Source organism: Eleutherodactylus coqui, chromosome 2 (assembly GCF_035609145.1).
Source record: "Eleutherodactylus coqui strain aEleCoq1 chromosome 2, aEleCoq1.hap1, whole genome shotgun sequence".
Classification (NCBI taxonomy): domain Eukaryota; kingdom Metazoa; phylum Chordata; class Amphibia; order Anura; family Eleutherodactylidae; genus Eleutherodactylus; species Eleutherodactylus coqui.
This window is the reverse complement of record NC_089838.1, coordinates 209,893,253-209,914,619: the sequence shown is the minus strand read 5'-3', so window position 1 is coordinate 209,914,619 and position 21,367 is coordinate 209,893,253.

The following is a 21,367-nucleotide window of genomic DNA, read 5'->3' as shown; positions in this document are numbered from 1 at the left end:
TAAACGTTTTTTCTGTGGCAGTGATTGACCATTTTATAACATCTAAGCTCAGTAGTCCATCACATTGTCAACAATGCTGTCATCTTTTCCCTGCTAGAATGACCAATTAGCAATTGTTTGGGGCTCTCCCTTACTTACATTCTAATATCGAATTTCATTGCTCAGATTTGCAGTTTCTGCCAAGCAAAATCCCCAGAAGTAAAGGGTGCGTCTGAGTATGTCATGAGCAGGGTGGAGATTGATTCCATGTTTGTATAGATCTGCTCGCATACACGCACTCCGTGTGCCCTAGAGGGAGTGATGTCACCCAACAGGAATGTAATCCATTCAGCATTCAGAGCAAGGCAGTGGCAAGAAAGACATCCACACAATATAATACTCCACCAAAATATTGTATAGTCAGTTGTGCACATCCTCAGCTGAGAACTGTAGAGGATCCTGAGTGCAAGCTCCTAGGTCAGTATATACGATGTGCTGCAGAAATGTCTACATTGTTTTTAGAATGCCTTTGTAGATTTCCTGATTGATCGGCCTATGAACAGATAAGTTACTGCATTGGCTGTGCAAATCAATAGATCTGTATTGAATTTATACTGGCCATGCTTTGTTCCAGTGGGATCTGACAGGTTAGTAGAGTACATGTGTAGCCAGCAGCCTGCTTGTATAGTTTGTATTATGGAAATCTCATTTTTTTGTGTGCTTCACATTTTGCAACGTAAGCTTGTCTCTGGGTGTATTTTAGACAAGTCCTCTCACCTGTTCTAAATATTGAGCCTACCTCTAAAGATTACTTTATACACACAATGTGTCAAAGTATGTAATAATGCACAACTGAGAAGCCGTATAATGTTGTATTGCAGGCGTGAGTCATCATTGTCTGTTGCCAGTGTGAGAAAGCTGCTTATTAACTTTCACAAGATAGGAATACACATGCATGGATGCTTCTGGTGTTCACGGTCACGCTGTGTGAGCCTCTACGTGCCTGTCTACTCCTTGTGTTATGAAACCATTTTAGTCTATATGCAGGACCTGTTATTACTTTTGGAAGTTTTTGAATGTTAAATTTGTGAGCAAAGTGCTGGTGTTCACATAGAAAGGCCAATTACACACGAGCGTAACATGGGCACACTTATACACCTGTATTATGGCTGCAAGTCCCAGTTCAACAATGGGCCTAATGTTTAAGGCCTCCTGCACAGGGCACGCATGGATTCTGCATGGGAGATTCCCGCATAGAATCTGTCCGTGACTACAGCGGGTGACCCTGCATATCCGTGCAGACCTCTCTACTTACGGGTCCTTGTACGGCGGATGGTCCACATGGCTCGCCGTCAGCCATGTGCAGTACAGATGTTTTTTCTTTAAAACTCATGCAATGTCAATTGCGGACGGGCCGCAGGTCGGAGGGCTTGTATTCACTTCAATGGAAACCATCCATGTGGGAACCACAGTAAAATAGAGCATGCTGCGATTTAAAAAATTTTTTTTTCCATCCGCGAGCAGAAACCGCAGTTGGTTTCCACTTGTGTGCATGAAGAATCTTTTTTGCACCCTCTCCGGATTCCGCAGCAAAAATCCACTCTTGTGCATTGGGCATTAGGGATGGATGATGCTATCCGTTTGGGACACTGAAACAGCAGTTGAGGGAGGACAGAAATGTGCCTTTATTATGTTTGTGTGAAACTGGTCAAAGAATGTTTTTACAAGTTATTGTGAATTTCTAATTATGATATCCCCTCATCTAGGATCTCTTAAAGGGATTGTCCAGGACTTTTACTATTGACGACCTTGCCAGACTCCAGGTGATCAACTATTGAAGGCCGGTGTCTGGCAAGCAGCTGATCACCAGATCTGCTGTGAGCGTGAACAGCGCTGTCAGCATTTTACTGGCCTAATTTTGGTACTCCACAGCTCACACAGAATCCAAAGGGAGCTGTGCCTGCAGTACCAAATCAGTTCTCTGCAATACAGATAGCGCTATCTGCTTCCAGTACTGTCCACAGGGATAGCAGGCTCAGTGATCAGCTGATTTGCAGGAATCCTGAGCAACAGTCCTCCCCAATCAACTGTGGATGACTTACTCTGAGGTCATCAATAGTAAAGTTGCAGACAACCCCTTTAAGGTTTTTGAAATGTCTAAGTAAAAGTAGTGCAGTGAATCCATTTTGCACTAGCTAATTGTTGGAGTAAAGATGTACATAAGTCTTGTTGATTCAAACTGTAAAGTTGTTTTTGTGACTTCTTATGTTATAAGGTCTTGTCTGGTCTCTTTCTCCATATCTTCTTAATAATCTGTCTCATTATACCTTCTCCCTAAATTTAAAGGGTATGTCCACTTTGAACACTTCTTTACAGTTTATTTCTATAGTTCACATAAAAAGTTCAGTAACTTTACAAATTATATCCTACTGATTCTGAGTCACAACACACATTATAGTGCATTTACCATTTTTGCTGATTGTTATTGTACAGGGGCGTTTACGGGTTTCTGTGTGACATCTAGTTTTTTTATGTATAATAATGTGATGGAACACTGGAAGACAGAACTGTTAGTTGGAAACAAAAGTTACGGTACAGTAAACATCAAGCATGGGATCTTCCAGGGTTACTCCCTGTCACCTCTATTGTTTATTATCGCTATGATCCCGCTGTTCACTCTTCAAAATACACATCTTGGCTATCAAACATCTAAGAACTCCAATAAAATGTCACATCTGCTGTATATGGATGACCTGTAAGCGTATGAAAAAAACAGAATTATAAATCCAGTTATGGACGAATACTGTTCAAATCTTCACAATGGATATCTCTATGATATTTGACCTACATAAGCGTTATACTGAAAAAGGAAAACATTGTTAAAAGTGATGGTATTGACATTCCTAATAGCCAATTTACAAAATGACATCAGCCTGAAGCCTATAGGTGCCTTGGCATTTTGCAGTTGACATCAAGCATGGTCAAGTGAAAAATGTGATTAGTAAGGAATACATTAGTAAGAAATATATCTTTCACACGGCCGTATGCGTTTTTAATTTTTCTCGGCTGTGCCATAAACGTGCATGAACGGTCGTTTTTCCGTGATCACGGCCAGTGTTTTCTCGCCCATTCACACGACCGGGAGTGACGTTTTTATTAGCGAAAAAATACGACTTACCCCAGAAAACCCTCGCTCTGCCAAAATTCTCGGGGTGCCTTCCAATGCCTATATAGAGACACCTGTAAGCTTTTCGCAGCCTTGGATGCTGCTAAAATGCCTCCCCCTCCCTTTCTGTGTCCAGCTTCCATAGGAGTCTAAGAGCCGCCCCCATATATTGGGCAAAAGGTAATTACAGGACTATCTTTTTGCCCGCAGTATATACTTCAGCGTGTATTTCATTTTTAACGGTCTGATGTATTTACGTGCTGTATATTTGCCCGTGTGAACTGATGCATTGGAAACCAATGCCTCAGATGATATAAAAACGCGCAGTTTATGGGACTGTGTGAAGGAGCCCAAAGACTGAGGAAAATACTGAAGACGTAGCTCAATGGTGAGAATACCATGAAAGCCATTAACATCTGTGCTAAACACTTCTTCATATACACTGGTGGTGTCATTGGCTGAACAAAAGTCAAGCTGGATGCTACAGATCGAAAAACAAGAAAATTAATGACCGTTCACTATAGTTTCCATCCCATAGTGTTATTGACAGTCTTTACCTTTCCAGGAAGATCGGGGGCAGAGGACTGTTGCAAGTGAAGCAAAGTGCCAAGCCTGTGTTTCCCTTTCTACAGATTGCACAAAAGCAAGTAAAGAACGAGAACTGATGAAAGTGAACAAGCGGGATGCAAAATTGCAAGATTTTGTTGCGATACAACATCGCTACAAATCGCATGTGTGTGAAGCCCATGGTTCCCAATGGGTTCTTCCAGGCTACAAAACATCTCATGTGAAAGAACCGTTGGAAACCTTGGGCTTCACATACATGCGGTTTGTAGTGGTCACATTGCTACAAAATCTCATGAATTTGTAGCCCGTGTGAAGCAGGCCTAAAGTGCAGTAAACACAACAAGAATATCCGAACAAAACTGAAAATTTGGCTTGCTAACTGTCACAGAAAAGCATTACATGGTCAGATCCTGGAAAAATTTGAGGATTAAGTGAAAAATGAAAGGATCTGGCTATGGGTAACATCAGGAGCTCTGAAAAAATAAACAGAATTAATTTGAGCCACACAAAATCAGTCGATCAGGACTAATGTGACAAAAGACAAGGTGGAAAAATCTACAATAGATGCAAAATGCCAACTCTGTAAAGAAGCTGATGAAACTATTGACCACATACTCACCTGCTGCAAAAGAATTGCACGGACCGAGTACGAACAAAGACCTAATTTGGTGGCAAAGATGACTCATTGGAACCTCTGCAAAAAAAACTAACCATCTGCCCACAACAAAGAATTGGAACATAATCCTGAGAAAATCATTCAAAAGGAAGCAGTTAAAATACTGTGGGATTTCCATTTACAAAGCAAATCTTGGCCCATACATAACCCACCTGGTTTGACCATCATTGAAATGAAGAGCGTGACTTACCGACATTGGTATACCTGGTGATGGCAGGGCTGATGAGAGATAACAGAAAATGGCCAAATATGAAGTTCTGAATGTTGAAATACAGCACAACCCGGCAGTGGTGGTCCCAGTGGTAGTCAACACACTTGGGGCCGTGCCTAAAGACCCTGACCAGCACTTGGAAAAACCAACTATCAAAAAAATTAACATCAGTCAGTCACAAAAGGCCACCCTGATGGGCTTCGCATGTGTTTTACACGGATACATAATGTCATCCTGAGTTTCTGATGCATTATAATGACGAACGACCAAGCAGTGATCTCCTGCTTGTGTTGTACTGCATAATAATAATCTTGAATAGTTTTAAATACATTGACACGAAAATTATCTGAATAAGGGAATGTTTAAGACCCAAATTGCACCAAGTTATAGAGTAATAGACAAGTTGGGGCCTCATACACAGTTAGGCCAGCTGCACATGGGCATATTTGCATTGCAGAATCCGGAGCGGGCATCCGCCGTCGGATTCCGCGGCAAATGCCCCCCATAGCATTCAATGGAAAAGCACTTTTACCTGCACATGAGCAGAAATCAATTCTGATTTTCCGCTTGTGGAGGAAAAATTGCAGCATGCTCTATTTTTGTGCGGTGTCTACACGGACGGCTTCCATTGAAGTTAATGGAAGCCGTTCGTCCTGCAGCCCATCCACAATTAACATTGCGGACAGGTCGTGGATTCCACGACATCGTCCAGCAACAGTGCAGGAAAATCTGTACTGCGCATGTCTAATGGCTTGCCGGCCAGACCATCCACAGTACAGAAGAATTTAAGAAAAGACAGGTATGCGCGGTCACCGGCCGAGCACAGGGTCAAATCCCGCTGCAGGCTCCCACATGCGGAATCCGACCTGGTCGTGTGCAGCCGCTGTCAGAATCCAAATGGATGGTTTAGGTTGGGTTCACATGGGGCGTAATTGCCGCGGAATTTCCATGCAGACGTTCTGCACGGAATTTCTGCCCGTGGCTTTTAATTCCGGGATTAGCCAGCCAGATTTGCAAAAATCTTGTCCACACGCTGCGGCCGATCTCTTGTGGCCAAGCCGTGCTGAAATTGACATGGCGCGTGTGACCCCAGCCTTACGGAGCAATTCAGTAAACTTATTAATGCAAATCTATTTCCAAGATCAAAAAGAGAGTCATTTAAGGAGCAAACAGGGACTTGGGTCAAAGCCAAAAACCATAATGTATCACAGTACGACCCCTAATTAAAATGATAAATGTAATCCTCAAAAACCACACCACCTTTGTTGTGGAAAACCACTGACTGGAGACAGTCTTCAGGAAGATAGTGTTTATTCTCGGCCCATCTGCCGCATTACCACCTTCAGCACAATTCAATATAATGCTCCCAGCATGGTAGGACCACATAGATTTTTTTATATACATATGTAGCAAAACACGGCTGCCTGTGCCCTGCTTTGCATAGTCTTTTCACAGTTAGGGGCTACTGTTTCATAACATTTCATGCAGTTCTTTGTTTTGTGGGATTCGAGGGTCACCTTTTGGCCAAAGAATAATGGTTCTGCTATTATAAATGTAATATTAATAAGTGTAATTATATTGACTGGTAGTGCCAAAGAGCATGCTGGGACGGATAGAAGGCTGGAGACAGGAAGTCTATGGCTATGGACGTGCTCTATGAGCGAGGCCTGGCTTTAGCGGTGCTAAGGAACGGTTCACGACTTGCAGTGAGCGACTTACAGACAGACAGCATCTAACCCATGTATGAGGAACTGCTAGAAAACTCAGAAGTGACTGTGCTCTGGTTTGCCTCCTTGTCAGAATTTGCTCACAGCCCTTCCACCATAATACCTTCCACACCACACGGACCACCATGACACCGCTACTGACTGGTCCTAGCATGTGTTAACCGATGAAGAGAAGGCACCACAGTTATTCTCCCATAGACTTTTCCAGAGAATTTCTGCGCTAGCAGACATGAACTCGGGCTGGATAATCTTCTATGTTAGGTACAGGAACTATTTGGTTCACTACATGAACCCTTATTTGTGTTCAATTACAACATTTATGAGATCATACCTCTGCCGAAGCAGATTTGTCATACTGACAATGTTATTGAAGTAAACCAATTAATGAGCCATGCTACATTAACGGCCTATTTAATTATTGATGCAGCCACCTGCCCCACAAAGGGTACTGACCCCGGAACCTTTTCCCTGGGAGGAAGAATTAAAGCCGCTACAGCTATCCTCCAGCCTTCATCCCTGGCTTGGCGGAGAAGGGTGCTCAGAAGCTGACACCAGAAGCACACGAGGTAGGTCTCCTAACTTCCGAACCGAGGGGGAGCCCAGGCATCACCTTGGGGCCCCTAGTTAGTACTCAAATACACTCTTCATTATGCACATCAAGTCCTGACCCTTTTTGGATGTTTAACATTTGAAGATTAATTCTATTGGATACATTTATGTATGTTGATGTTGTCTTTTACTATTGACCTTTACATAGTCAGCAAATGGTTATCAGTATAAAATAAACCTTGTTTGGTCAATGTTCATTTATGACCCCTCTGAGTGTGTGGCTAACCCCCACCCTTGGAATGTGGGTAATGGTCTATAAACTGATAATGTATTATATAGCAAAGCAGCGGCCTTTGAATTGTAATTTTTCACCTTCACACTAAAACAAAAATATATTCAAAATAACAGAGGACATCGGACCCTGCTCCCTTCTACCTTTGACTCTTTCTTACCCCATTGTACCCTTTTCTACAATCCTATCTATAAAGATAGGATAGCTGCCCTAACAAGGGCGAACCTGAACAGGAACCTAGATAGTATAACCTTAATGCATCGTATAGTCAAGTAAGTTAAAAATGGTAGCATAAGGTAGGAAAGATAAATCAATCCAGTGATAATTATGTTTATAAATGCTGGCACTGAGTAGCGAGAGTTAGTGTAATCAATCTGACAGTAAAATACAGTAATACAGCATTGAATTTAATCTCAAATAATTATGCTCACCATCTATAAGGTATAGGGATATAACACAATCCGCATGGTTAATATTCACAGTTGTATCTCTGAAACACTATTGTCATAGCCATCATATATCCTGGGGATGTTTGGGAGACGGTTGGAAGATCAACAATAAAAGAATTCAAACATGTCTCAGGTAAGCATATTTCTGTCCTAGGGGACATAATATAAGGGCAGACTAGACAGACCGTGGGGTCTTTTTCTGCCATACATTTTCTATATTTCCTATAGTTCGATAACCTATAAACAACATTGGGTAGAGAAACTTAGTATATGTTAGCCTGCCAGTACTACCGTCCCAATAGACATATACTAACCTCTGAATAATGTGTTTACTGGTTATACCATTTAGGGATGTAGTCCAATTCTCTCTGATTAATAATATTCATAATTACTCCGCTGACACACCTGGGGCAATAAATTTGCACCCCTGTTCATCAGGCAGATATTACTCACATTTTAAAAGGGTTTTCCAGGACATGGAAAAAAAATATAAAGGGTTAAAATGAAGAAAAATGGAATACTTGCCTATTCCATTGGCTCCCACCCTCCCGTCCGCTGCTGCAGCCCTGGTGTCCACCACAAGGACCCCAAGAAGAAACAGTGGACAGTCATGACTCTCAGCCAGTCAAGGCTTTAATGGGCATACAGGAATTACCTTGAAGGTCTTTGAGTGGCTGAGTGGTTACATGCACAATAAGTGGCACGTGACTGCCTGCCGTTTCTCTCTGATTCTGTGCAGCAGGCACTGCAGCTGCAACACTGGACGTGGAGCCACTGGGATAGGCCTGTATTGAATTTTTCTTCATTTTAACCCTTTGTAATTTTTTAATGTCTTTGAAAACCCCTTTAACTCAAAAAAACATTTGTGTAAATAGCAGCTGTACAGTACTGAACAGCAGCTATGTTAAGTCAATGGAGAGGGGCGGGGGAGCGCGAAGAGAGAAATCTCCTGCAACTGTGCTGCCCCCCTGCTGGCCGCTTTGTGAGCGAGCCAGCGCTACGAGCTCCCGTGTAGGAGCACGGGAGCACAGACACACAGGGACGAGTGTCCGTCATCGTTTGCCCAACTTTCACCCTTTCTAAATGGACCCTCAGGCTATAGAGGGAAAAGAGCATACAATGATTAGATAGAATACAATAGTCATAAGCAAGATGTCAAAACACTACAGAAGGTACAAATCGCTAAACAAACTTATCTGACAATGGATTATTATGGGAGCCAGTAACATGATCAGAAACGCCAACTAACTAGAAGTATAACCGGCATCCTCCATGAGGGGGAACCGGAATAAATGTGCACAATAAATGCTGATTGGCTGGGACACACACCTCCCACCTGACTAATCCACCCACATACCAGCAGAGAAATGATCATGTTGGCATGCAGCCCTGAAATGACGTTGAGCACACCAACACGGCGCATGGGCCATCTGGACTGGGGATGCCGCTGTGTCGTCATCCTGGCCCTGATCTGACACTACCAGCAAGCCGTAACACTATTGTTGGGTTGATTTTTGCCTATCTTCCCTACCTTATGCTATCATTTATAAGTTACCTGACTATAGGTTGCATCAGAGGTATGGTAGCTCGGTTCTTGTTTGGGATTGCATTTGTCAGGGTGGCTATCTCATCCTGATAGGCAGGACTGTAGAATATGGTACAACAGGAGACACAGGATCCCATCTGCCCCCTAACTTTGACTGTGTCCTCTGTTATTTTGAATATATTTTTAGTTTACTGTGTTGTGGTTCTGGAGATTTAAATTAAAGGTTATACTTTTAATTGGAGTCACTCTGTGATATACATCATGACATGACCATCAAGGAATACTAGATTTCAGCTCTGGGCCATAACACATGCCATCACTGGTTTTTGTGTTTGATATATAAACTGTAAGATGGTATTCAAAGCTGGGCATACACTTCATTAAAATAAGCAGCACGTGTGACTGCCATGGTTTTACTTGGGCTTTACTGTACTTCTCTATGAACTACTGATTCTCTTTTAGTTAAAGAATAATTCTTGCAGGGAACACCAAATCCCCTGATTATCTTTCTACTGGCACCCTGTATTATTTTGGTCCTGGTCTTCCTCTTTCTCTCTTTGGCAGCCAGTTTAGGGCGCCCACCCACTGGCGATTTTTTTTCCTTTGCGTTTTGCGTTTTTTCTCAAGAGCAATTAGTTTTGAATGTACTCCTGTCCACTGGCGTTTTTTTTTTCAGTCCGTTGCAATTTTTAACATAGGAACTGTCAGTTGCATATGTGTCCTTATTTTTCTCTTAATGCACCCATGAATGTCAATGTAAATTAACGGAAAAAGCCGCGAAAAACGCGCGGAAAACGCTGCGTTTTTCACGCACGAAAATCGCAAACGCCAGTGGGTGGGCGCACTTAGGTGGTACATATGGATATCTGCATCCAACTGTTTTCATTGTAAATGAAAATAATTGTCACTGTCTGAACATATTTGGGGTGATTATTGAAAATTTCTATAGTCATACTGTCATGCATACTACTAGATGCATTCACTAGGGGGTCCATTCTTGTGATCCCTACGGGTCCCAAAGATCATACATTTATCACTCAGGCTGAATGCACATGGGTGGATTTGAATTGCAGAATCAACTGTAGGCGACCGCTCATACTGCCCATAGCATGCAATGGAAATACCGCTCGCAGCATGCAATGCAAAAATGATTCTTCATGCACACGAGCGGAAACCAATTGAAGTCAATTGAAAAATCAAAGCATGCTCCATTTTCCTGCAGATTTCGCACGGACGGCTTCTATTGAAGTCAATGGAAGCCGTCCGACTCGCAGCCCGTCCGCAATTGACATTGCGGATAGGCCGCACATTACATGAGAAAAGCAGAATTAAAAAAAAAAATCTGTACTGCAGATCATCCGCAGTACAGAAAAGAAGAAGAAAATATAGTTATGCGTGGATGCTGGCTGCGCACAGGGTCGGATTCTGCTGCGGGCTCCCGCATGCGGAATCTAACCTGTCAGTGTGCATATGGCCTTATACTGTAGATTTGTGGGATGACCCCGTAAAGACTAAGCAATGAATAAACTCTGGTTCTACATGAAGCTTTGAAGCTGTTACACCACCTTCAGTTTACCTGTGCAGGAATGGTTCCCCTGGTTGATAAAGCTGTGTACACAGGATTATTTATGTGTAAACATTAATAGGATCTTGCTTTTCAAGTTGATGGTACAGATTAGTGGGGATTTCTTGGGAAAAATAGTATTCCTGCTAAAAATGTCATTGTTGTTACTCATTGTGTAGTCTTGTTATGTTTAGTTGGCTTACCCTTGCTTAATGTGGTTTGGCAATGTGCAAAGTACACACGCAGCATTCACATGCCATTGCATGATTGTTAAATGGCAACCTTAAAGTGACTTTTCAGAATAAGCTGTTTGTGTATGTGTGTACATAGAGTAGCGCTATTTCTTATGTTTTTCACCATTTTTTTATTCTGCAGGCTCCATTTCTTATTCTTAGTTTTCCCTAAACTAATAGGTGGAGACTAATTGTTATGTGTCCCATACACACAGGGGTCAGAAACGCTCTTTTCTGCTTAGGGAGAGCAACTATATACTATAAACTAAGTGAGGAGACTCAAATGGCCAAGCACGCTCCTCTGGGTAATATGCAAATCTCACTAGCAAAGCCAGACTCCTACTGTACACTGATGAAGGGCAATAACCCGGAAACAGCTGTATGTACATGGAGTCTGGCTTTGCTTTTAATTCCCAGTCATTGTAACAAGGCTTGTATAAAAAGTCTGACTTTGACTTGAAGGAATGCTGCCTTTCAATAGGTGGCACTGTGGAGGATTTATTCCATCTCCCTTATTTGCATATTACCCAGAGAAGCGTGCTTGGCCATTTGAGTCTCCTCACTTAGTTGATAGTATATAGTTGCTCTCCCTAAGGAGAAAAGAGCGTTTCTGACCCCCGTCCCAGGCCTCTCACTAGCAAAGCCAGACTCCTACTGTACACTGATGAAGGGCAATAACCCGGAAACAGCTGTATGTACATGGAGTCTGGCTTTGCTTTTAATTCCCAGTCATTGTAACAAGGCTTGTATAAAAAGTCTGACTTTGACTTGAAGGAATGCTGCCTTTCAATAGGAGGCACTGTGGAGGATTTATTACATCTCCCTTATTTGCATATTACCCAGAGGAGCGTGCTTGGCCATTTGAGTCTTCTCACTTAGTTTATAGTATATAGTTGCTCTCTCTAAGGAGAAAAGAGCGTTTCTGATCCCCGTCCCAGGCCTCTCACTAGCAAAGCCAGACTCCTACTGTACACTGATGAAGGGCAATAACCCGGAAACAGCTGTATGTACATGGAGTCTGGCTTTGCTTTTAATTCCCAGTCATTGTAACAAGGCTTGTATAAAAAGTCTGACTTTGACTTGAAGGAATGCTGCCTTTCAATAGGTGGCACTGTGGAGGATTTATTCCATCTCCCTTATTTCCTTACACACAGCACATAGAAGAGGAGAATTCAAAACTTATGAAATGCTTATAATTGATCTTCAGTATACCATCGAATCACATGACTGAAAGATCTAAAAACACTGAAGCAGCAAACTTTGTGAAAACCAGAATTTGTGTCAGCACCAATTTTTGGCCACGACATTCAAAATATGTTCAAAATATGCACAATGTGGAACTCAAAGGAATTTTCCTTCTGGGTGTAAAGGTGAAATAAAAAAGCATTAGAAAAGGAGTCATAAAACAGCCATAATGTGTTTTTTTCTCTTTTAAAGATTTATCTGGATGATGTAGCAGATATGCAGGAAATGGCGTTTCTAATCTACCATATTAATATAAGTTGTATAAATAGCACTCATGATATTATTAAAGAGGCTGTTTCATAGACATAGCAGTGGGGTCCCCTGCTGTACACTCCACCTGTATGCATCAGAGAAAAAAACTGCTCCCGTGGACCCATCCTCCCACGTATTAGATGGTTGGCACGTATTACTAGATGCCGCTGAGAACTGCGAGTTGCTGCTTCATGAACTAGGATGGCTATCTTTAGAGAAAAGGTTGTCTTCATAGCACTACCCCTTTTAATAATATTCTGACTTTTTTTTAGATATGTCCTATCCTCTAATGCAAAAAGAAACACATTTTCATTCCCTGGTGCTACACATGATACTGACCTACTTAATGTCTTATCTAAGATCAGTAATGACCAGGGGCAGACTGCCCATTCACTCTACCTGGAAAAATCCCAGTGGGCCAGTCGCAGGGTCCGGGTCTGTTGGGTTAGTTTAATTAAAATGTTTTAATGTATTTAATAAAAAACAAGCTGCTCTGTCGCCCCTCTGGCTGCTGAAGTCAGCGCCCCTGTCTCCTGACTTCTGGGTTTCAATCATGTGATATATGCAAAGGATCACTGCAGTGAATCCCTGGTCTCATCATTAGTGAGGTCGGGGAATGTCTGCAGTAATCATGTGTGTCATATAATTGCAACCCGGAAGTCAGAGGGAGATCGTGCTGCCGACTGCAGTGCCCAGGGGAGCGATACAGCAGGGGAGGTGTATATGGCCTGTTTTTAATTTTACTACTAAGAAGCCATTTTCACTATACTGGGGATGGATAAGGAGACCATTATTGCTAAATAGTGGGAAAAGCAGTCAGTATTAATGAATGGGGGCCAAAAGGAATCATTATTACTAAATGAGGCACAAGGGGCCATTATTAGTGAATGGTGGCAAAGAGGGGCATTATTACGGATTAGGTAGGTAAAAAGGGCCATTATTATTAAATGTGGGGCAAAAGGGGTCATCATGAAGGAATGCGGGCCAAAATGGGCCATTATTACTGAATGTGGGCAGAAGAGGCCATTATTACTGACTGGGGACAAAAGGGGATATTATTACTAAGTAGAGGTATAAAGAAGGCATTATCGCTAAGTAGGGGCACTTTTACTATGTGTGGGTCACTATGTGCAGGACTTACTGTGTGGGGCCTGTAGGCATCAAAAGGGGAATACTATTACTGTGTGAAGCACCACAGGTGGCTAGCATCGAGGATCCTATAGTGGGGGGGAATTGCATAGGAGTGTGTGTGTAACTTAGGTATTTGAAAAATGAGAAGCTGTGCATATCTCATAAGCTGGTAGGAGGGGAGAAGTGAGAAGCTTATGAGATATGCACAACTTGTTGCTTGTTTGGGCCCACCTAAAACTTAAGACCACTTTGTAATTTTTTTCCAGAACCACTTTGGTTTCCCAATCCGCCCCTGGTCTCAAGACACATAACAAAACTAATCTGCATTTAATTTGGGTCTTTTAAAGAGCCCTGCAGCAAAAATAAAGAGAGACTGTGAGATGTTGCACTAGGTTGTATTTTCTATGCAGCATATACAACCAGGGGCATAATTATAGAGGATGCAGGGGATGCGGTTGCACCCGGGCCCAGGAGTCTTAGGGGGCCCATAAGGCCTCTCTTCTCCATATAGGGAGCCCAGTACTGTGAGTAAAGCATTATAGTTGGGGGCCTTGTTACAAGTTTTGCATCGGGGCCCGGGAGCTTCACGTTACGCCTCTGTATACAACCAATAAGAAATGATCATATTTGCACATTTTTCTTTCAAACCTTGTTTCTTCTCCTAGATCCTGCTGTTCTACTGTGGCTTGGCATGTGCACAGTGTTTGCATTGGTATGTACATGGTATAGAGGTGTGCTTTAGAACAGCCGTGCGCTGTAAATGTTGGTATCTGTGGAATGTGGCCACCCCCTCCTTATTGCAACAGACTCTACAACATCTGGAAGTGCTCTGTTTGTTTCTTTTGTTCGATCAGCCCCATGCAGAATAATTAGGACTTCTGTCTAGATGGGTAATTCCCAGCCTGCTGGGGGAGGAATACATTTTGGTATCTAAGAATTCTACCATCTGACATAAAGCCTCTTGACTGGTTTCTTGGCTGAGATCCTATTGTAATTACCCCAATCAAAAGGATATATGGTTTTGTTTTGTAAAAGTACTGAAACATTTACTCAGATCAACCTGTGCGACTGAAACGAGTTTTTGCAAACAGTACTGAAATACTGAAATGCAGCCATTCCCTACTAATACATAAAATACTGAAGCACACAGTACTATGTCAGCTTTAATAGCTAGCATAACCTGGCAGTAAAATTTTTAAAGGCCATTTACAGAAAAAAAAATCCAATTTGTGCTTACACAATATGTCTTCCCATTCAGTTAGTATGCTGCATGTTTTATTCCTCTGTCAGGCACATTGTAGTTGCATCCAGAAAGAAGCAGTTCCAGGGACCATTTTTAGCAGTTGAGGAGCTATAATTTAGTCAGTGAGTCACCAACTGGTTTTAGTAATCCATAGCCCTGGACCTCTCCTCTCTCTTTGGCTGCTTCTGTTAGAGGGAACTGTCAGGTCCCCACAGCACCATAAACTAAGTTATGATCCTGCTAGGGAAGGTGATGTTTTTTTTATACTCACCCGCACCCCCGATCCCACGCTGTCACCTAGTGTAGTCTGTGTGCGGCATGGAAATCTGACTTCTTCATCGTGCTGTGCAGCTTAGTTTATGGTGCTGTTAGGAGGTGACAGGTTTCCTTTAAGTGTTCTGCTGAATTAAAAGCATGGTCTGATCCATGTCATATATATGTGTGACACTATAGTGGTGTCAGAGTTAGCAGTTGCACCAGGGCCCTAGTGCTTGAGGAGCCCAATTTACAGCATCCTGTGTGACACTTCAGCTTAAATGGTCTCTAACTTTTCAACAAACTTGTCCTTATGTGATAACCAATGTGATAACTAGCTAATGTGCACATTACTTTATTTACCTAACTGACATTCTTCTAATTTGCTGTCCACTGCCTGTTGTCATGTGAAATCCATCTCTAGTAGCAGAGTCACCAACATGGATTGAAGGAGGTGTGTGTGGGGGAGGGGGAGGGGAGGGGGCAGGAGGGTCTTTACTTGTTGCTGTTAGAAGTCTGTAAAAAGCATAATAAAGTTGCTGGACAGAGAGAGAAACAGAGAGACTCGCACAGAAATGTTGCTACAGCTTACTGCATTCAGCAGCTTTTTTTAACACATCCCATCATTGTGATGGGTAATGAGGTGCCTTAAAAAGCGTGAAAACACAGCATAATAGAGCAAACAGCGCTCGAAAATCGAGCACAGGTCTGCGAGTCCCCATTGAAATCAATGGGAGTGTCGTACCGGTGTTCAAAACGCCACAATAATCACAGTAAAAAGCGCTTGTGTGAGAGCGGCTTTAGTAAGTACTTTATCTTAAATCAGTGCTGGAATTGTGTCTACACTGCTTAGTACTGCTGTATAATGTGTTCTATGCTGCTATTACTTATGAAGGAGTGCTATAGAAAGATAGAGGAGAAGCTATCCTGATGTCCTATGTGTGCAGTGTGTGGAGACAACACAGCAGCTAGTCTACACTTACCAGATCAAGAAAGACTGAGAGGGCCTGCCAAGGAGAAAATGGGTGAATAAAGAGCTTTGTGGATGAGGGTAGTGAGTTTGAATTGAATTCTGTATTTGACAGGCAGCCAGTGCAGTGACTGGACCAGGGCAGAGGCATCCGAGTTGCTACAGGTCAGGAAGATGAGCCTGGCTGGATGGATTGGGGAGGGGAGAGTCTGGTGAAGGAAAGGCCGATCAGCAGCAAGTTGCAATTGCAGTGACTAGGTGCAAGGCCCATAGCTGAGGAGATGGCGGGGTAGCTGTTAGGGTAGAGTCAGTTTTAGGTAGTGTTAGAGACAGTGGACAGGCAGCTGGTGGCATTCTGAAGGAATGTTGCTGTGAAGTCACGGGAAGAGGTGTATAACTGGATGTCGTCAGCAAAGAGATGGTACTGATCGCCATATCGATCCACACATCTGCATATCGATCCACAGCAAAAAATATGCGGTTTAGCTGCGAATTTATGCCACAGTTTTATGTATGTTTACAGTCAGTAGGTTTACAGTGACAGAATACACTTGTATTATTAGTTGTGAGAATTATTAGTTATGCAATTGCTTTATGTAATCAGTGAATGAAAACTGGAGTCACATTGCAGTTATGCATAATTGAGTCCTGTAGATAATGTGATGGAAGTTTTTGTGTGCATGTATTCCAAGTAGAAGTTTAAGTCTGTTTTGAGGTGTTTGTTGAGCGACAGATGCAGAAGCTGGGGATGGAGTTGAGCTGTGTCATTCACTATTCAGGACTGGTGGTACATATTGATCTGAGCGAGGGAGACGGATGCTTTTCTTCTTGCTCTGAGGTGTACAAGTTCAGGAGTGGAGGAGTTTTTGGTCTCCCTAATGGTCCTGTAGGTGAAGCCCTTCTTTAAACTTGGTGTACCATTATAATGCATTGTGCCTGTATGTGTACTCTGTGTCACGCCTCACCATTTCTATCAAAATTTCATGAACAAGACTGTAAAAGGTCTTCTTCTATTTCACCAGCTGAGATGGGCAATAAAGAGCTCAGGTGAAATTATATACATGGAGGCAGATGTTAATGTGTGTAACGTCTAGAACTGACACCGATGCGTACAACCTTCTTTTGTGTGAGGGCTGTATTGTCATGTTAAACCTAAAGATCTGCAATACTAACATAGTAACATAGTATGTTAGGCTGAATGAAGACAATGTCCATCTACTGTGTTTCCCCAAAAATAAGACAATGTCTTATATTAATTTTTGTTCAAAAAGGTTTAACTTTTTTACATGTATAGCTGCCTGGACACGATTTTAATTGACTTTTTTTAATTAACTGTTAGCAGGGCCTAATTTTGGAGTAGGGCTTATATTTCAAGCATCCTCAAAAAGCCTGAAAAATCATTTTGCATCCTCAACAATTCTGGAAAATCATGTTATGTCTTGTTTCAGGGTATGTCTTATTTTCAGGGAAACGGGGTAGTTCAGCCTGTTTTACCCCACCCTTGTTGGTCCAGAGGAAGGCAAAAAAAAATCCCAAGCAGCCATTTAGCTCATTCGGAGGAAAAAAATTCCTTCCTCACTCCATAATGGCAGCCAGAGTAATCCCTAGATCAACATTTGAGATCATCAACCCCGCTGGTTATTTAATGTCTGTATCCTGTAATATAGCACTCTACAAAGGCATCTAGTCCCCTCCTAAACTCGTCTGCAGATTTTGCCATCACCACGTCTTCAGGCAGAGAGTTCCACAGTCTCACTGCTCTTACAGTAGGGAACCCCCTTCTATGTTGGTGATGAAACCTGCTTTCTTCTAGACTTGGAGGATGCGCTCTTGTTACGGTCGCAGTCCTGGGTATAAACAGATCATGGGAGAGATCCTTGTATTGTCCCCTCATGTATTTATGCATAGTTATTTGATCACCCCGTAACCGTCTTTTTTCCAGGGTAAATAATCCCAGTTTTGATAGCCTCTCTGGGTATTCCAGTCCTCTCATTCCGTTTATTAGTTTAGTCGTCCTTCTTTGAACCCCCTCCAGCACTGTTATATCTTTCCTGAGCACCGGTGTCCAGAACTGTGCGCAGTATTCCATGTGAGGCCTGACAAGTGCCTTATACAGTGAAAGAATGATGTTCTCGTACCTCGCCCCTATACCTTTTTTAATGCTCCCCAAGACTTTATTTGCTTTTACAGCAGCTGACTGGCATTGGTTGCTCCAGTTAAGTCTACAGTCCACTAGTACCACCAGGTCATTTTCCATCTCACTTTTCTCTATCAGTACCCCATTAAAAGTATATTGGTGACATCCGTTTCTCCTGCCCATGTGCATAACCTTACATTTATCAATATTGAACTTCATTTGCCATTTTTCTAGCCAAGCACCCAGCTTATCTAGGTCCATTTGCATGCGTAGATTGTCCTCCTTTGTATTAATTATCTTGTATAATTTTGTATCATCTGCAAATATTGATACTTTACTGTGCAGCCCCTCTATCAGGTCATTGATAAATATATTGAACAGATTGGGACCTAATACTGAACCCCGTGGCACCCCACTAGCGACGGTGGCCCAATCAGAGTATGAACCATTTATTACCACCCTCTGCTTTGTATCTCTGAGCCAGTTCTTTACCCAGATACACATGTTTTCGCCCAGACCGAGCTGTCTCATTTTATATATCAGCCTATTATGCGTCACGGTGTCAAATGCTTTAGAGAAATCCAAATATACGAGATCAGTAGACTCTCCTGGGTCCAGCCTAGAACTTACTTCGACCCCTCATGAACCCATGCTGATGAGGAGTTATGCCGTTGTTTTCCTTGAGGTATTCCAGGATGGCATTTTTCATAAACCCCTCAAATATTTTTCCAATTATTGAAGTGAGACTTACCAGCCTGTAGTTACCTTGCTCTCTTTTGGACCCTTTTTTGTATATTGAAACCACATTGGCAAATGCGCCAATGCAGTGGTACAGCCCCGGTCTCTATAGTGTCCGTAAATATAAGAAATAGCGGTCTAGCTATCACGTCACTTAGTTCCCTTACAACTCTTGGGTGTATTTCATCTGGGCCCGGCGATTTTAGGGATTTTACCCATGTGGTGGTTTTACTGCTCTATTTTTTTTCTTCAATTACCAAAAATATTTTTCTGAGTTTTATTTTCCGTGACATATATGGCTATTTTTTATATCCTCTTTCACTGCCTTTTTTTGTTTTATTGGGCGTAAAAAGCTAAAAATGATTCTTTTAAATTCATAGCTGTTTATTTTTAAAATTAGTATATTTACACTAAAATAAAGTACAGGAATGGGTTCTACATTTTGTTTCAGACGTCTTGATATATCATTTGTATAGTTTTGGATTACAGGGCGCATATAGTGATGGTTTTGGTTGGCATCAGCAGTGAGTCAATTTATTTTGTATGTATATATTTGTATTTAGTTCTGTAATTTTTTTCTACTTATTCTTGTAACAATTTTTCTTACCATCTATATCCCCCATGACATCTTATAAGGCTTCTGGGGGTCATTCACATAGTCTTGCTTTTTTTTTTATTTCACACTTTTCCACTGTAGCTGGGGCTTCCATAGGAGTCCCAGTTACAGGATAAAACATCCTCTTATAGTGAAAAAAGTCACTGGCAGTCACAAATAATCACTGGTCTGCTAGAACCCAGTAGTCCCGCTGTGCCATGGGGCACCCGGCGGTCATGTGACTGCTGGGTTGAATAGCAAAAGACTTCTGTTTTCTGTCTTTAGTACAAAGAGTTCATTAAGCGCTATGTAGACTGGAAAGGAGAAGGCAGAAGCAGTTAAAAATCACTTCTCCTTTCACCTCCGGGTCCTCGGCTGTCTGACAGTGGAGGACCCGACCTGCTTCTGCTTGATTGCAGAAGCAGAGACTTTAATCCTGTGCCGTACTTTTGTTAGAAACTGGGATTAAAGCCCAGAACCAAGTGCCATATATTTAGCATGCTGGGTCCTTTAGGGGTTAAAGCACTAATAGTGCAGTCATATTACATTATTTAGTGACACCACTTATTTGTTTAACGTTCAAAATTTTTTTAGAGGAAGTAATATGAAAAAACATCAACAGAATAGAATGAGATCTAAACAACAGGAACACAAGAACTAGCAAACACTCAGCGCTATATGTAAATTAGAGCCTTATGGTATGCAGATAATTAAACACATACAGGACAGCAAATTCATATAGGTGCAGATTACTGATCCATGCAACAAGCAAATAAAGCAGCCAAACCAGGTATAAAAACAGCCATACAGAGCCTAAGTAAAGAGCCAAACAAAGCTATTTAGGTCCGAAATTAATTATTTTAAAATAACGTAAAATTAAAAAAATTATAATCAATTCATTTGCCATATTATTCTCTGAATACCCATTGTGTGCCCCACTATTAGCAGGGTGCCCTCATCCAATGTCATATTCAGCAAGTCTCCATGGCATGCTCTACCCCACATTATTTTCCTTCCACAGAGGTATAATCTACTTCTACTGTAGCATCTTGGACATCAACTCCCTTCACTCCATCCCACCCCCCTCACAAAACCACATCTCCCATAAACAGAACCACATCTCACACCCCCATAGAACCATGTTCCCCCATAAATACTTCCCCCACAGAACCGCATTCCCTCACAATTTTCCCCTCACAGAACCATGAGGGAAGATTTATGAAGCGGTCTGAAAGAAGAACTGTCTTAGTTGTCCCTAGAAACCAATCATAGTGCAGCTTTTATTTTGTATTCAGCTCTGGCAAAATGAAAGCTGTACTGTGATTGGTTACTATGGGCAACTAAAACAGTTTTAATTATAGACAGTTTCATAAATCTGCCCACATGTCTCCTTCATACATCACAATCCCCCTCACATTTTTCCCCATCACAATCCCTTCCCCCACAGAGCCATGTCTCCTCCCCTGCTGACAGAGCCATGTTTCCCCCCATTTCACAATCTCTCCCTCCTCCGAGCCATGATTCTCCCTCACACAGAACAATGCCATCCTCCCCATTTTCCTCTATAGCACATATATCCCCTCTCACCCGCGGCAGTACTCCTCCCCTTCAGGCCGCTCTCACATGGGCATTTTTGTACAATGTTTAGCAGGCATTTTAAATGCTACCGGGAGGGGGGAAAAATAGTGCCGCCATCAGCTTGCTTTGCCTACATTGTTACAGCACAAAATATGCAGTAGAAACGCAGGCAAATGCTCACAAAAACGCTGATCTCAATGTTGTAAAACGCAGCATTAAAAAAGTAGGGGTTTTTACAAACGCCTGTGTGAGTGTGGCCTTTGT